This window comes from Felis catus, chromosome X (assembly GCF_018350175.1).
Source record: "Felis catus isolate Fca126 chromosome X, F.catus_Fca126_mat1.0, whole genome shotgun sequence".
Taxonomy (NCBI): domain Eukaryota; kingdom Metazoa; phylum Chordata; class Mammalia; order Carnivora; family Felidae; genus Felis; species Felis catus.
In genome coordinates this window covers 15,051,934-15,053,990 of record NC_058386.1, presented here as the reverse complement: position 1 = coordinate 15,053,990, position 2,057 = coordinate 15,051,934, and the positions used below count along the sequence as shown (strand labels likewise).

The 2,057-nt window shown below is 43.6% G+C and overlaps 1 non-coding gene across 1 annotated transcript; it reads left to right on the top strand.

Annotated features, from left to right (window-relative positions):
• The first annotated feature begins 116 nt into the window (after positions 1 to 116).
• On the top strand, positions 117 to 189 carry TRNAV-UAC. Its single transcript has one exon. It is a non-coding gene; the product is annotated as a tRNA-Val (tRNA).
• The last annotated feature ends 1,868 nt before the right edge of the window (positions 190 to 2,057 follow it).

Here is a 2,057-nt window from a genome sequence, read left to right as displayed (position 1 = left end):
GGGGCGGAGCCACGGCGGGGGGGTGGAGCTACCGAGATGGGGAGGGGTTTCAGCAGAGGCGTGGTTTCTGATGTGAGACTATGAATAAGCTAATGATGCCACCCGTCTACCGCGAAGGTTCCATAGTGTAGTGGTTATCACGTCTGCTTTACACGCAGAAGGTCCTGGGTTCGAGCCCCAGTGGAACCACGGGTGGAAGCGTTCTTTTTTTTTTTTTCCTCTTCGACTTTTAATATCCTTTGAGTGCCCAGGTGAAAAAGCGAAAAGCAAGACAAAGTTCTTTTCTTTCCCTTTAAAAATAATAATTATTTTACTTTTCCATAGGGGACATTAATTTTTTTTCTTAATTTTTTTATTTTTGGGGAACAAGGGGGCATGCTTTATCGCAGAAGCGTAATGACAAATACCCTCTCCTCCCATCCCCGCCTTCCTGAGAAACCCCAGAGGTGGGAGCCCGGCCGTGGCGTAGTCGCCGGGACGTCCCCGCCTCGCCGGGGCAGAGGCAGCCTCGGAAAATCCGGAGCCCCTGGGAAGCAAGATCACCTGGCGAAGCCCTTTTCCTGCAAAGCCAGGACAGACCTGCCCCACAAAGCCTCCAACTGAAATATGGCAATGCAAAAGCGCTTAGGCTGCAGTTGAATTATTACAGGTTTATGATGATGATGATGATGATGATTATTAAAGGGTTAATGTTTCATTAAACTCTGAAATGCAGAGCAGGGGGAAAAAAGTCCTTTTCTTTTTAATTCGGCAGTAGGGTTTGTGGAATGTGACCTTCGTCTGTGCAATGACGAATCCATACACAGTATAGAATAAATGTCAGGCTTCTGGACCCCCAATAAATGCTGAGTAAATGACAACGTTTCTCTAGCTCCTGTTTGTTCCTCTTTAAAGTCCATGACAGTTTCGTTTGGGGGTGGGGGTCATTGTTATCCTTTTGTATTGGCCTTTTTCATCTTTGACAAGAGGAATGAAGAAAAGGTATCTGGGATCCTGGGGGCTGCGGTGGAATAGTGGCGGCCAAAAACGAAAAAGGGAAGGGGAAACTCAGTGTTTTTCCCTGCATTTCCACATTGTTTTGCTCATACACTGTGTAAATTTGCGTCCTTTTCTGAGTCAAGAGTATAACACATGATTGTCCCTGTTATCATCATTGCTTCATTAACTTAATTTTTTTATCATTATAACCAATTTTAAGTGTACAGTTCAGTAATGCTAAGTATATTCACATTGTTGTGAAAAAGATCTCCAGGACTTTTTTGTCTTGCAAAACTGAAACTCTGTACTCGTTAAACAACTCCCATTTTTACCCATCGACTTTATTATTAATGGCTGTGTAATAATGAATTATGTCTAGCACTGCTTTAAGTATATACGTAATCGTCCCATTTGAACCTCTAACTCTATGAAGTAGGCATTGTTATCATCATCTTATAGATGAGAAAGTTGAGGCATAGAGACCTCAAGTGACTTGCCTAAGGTCACATAACAAGTGGTTGAGCTGACATTTGCACTCAGTCTGGCACGGGAGTCTGTGCTCTTAACTCTACGCTCAGCACTGAACCCCCTAATCTTGGCCATGTAGATCGGTTCCTATTTTTTGTTATGATAAATAACACAGCAAGGTACCTCTTTGTGGGTAACTGTGTCCCCCCTCTCAAACTGAGTATTTTCCCAAGTGAGTGGGTCTGAACGGGAGGCCAAGTTGCTTTCTAAAAAGGGAATCCATGTCCCTTTTATAGAATTTGACCATGTCAACGCTTGGTTAGCAGGAAATTGCTCAAGGTCACCCGCTAGAAGATGATGGCAAAGAAAAGATTAAGATCTGGGTCTTCTGATTGTAGTTTCTATTGCCCTCCACTGCTTCCCTTAAATTTAAAGGTAGCATAAAATACCAGTATCTTCCTTTGCTACACAGCAACGTCAGTTGACATTAGCTTCTTCCCTGAGACTTCCTTGTTGAGGCAGGTAGCTGTGTGGGTTAACTTAGTAGGGCTCAGCCAAATCCCTAAGAACTAAATGGAATAAGATGCTTAATGAGGCCAGGGCTCAAGTTA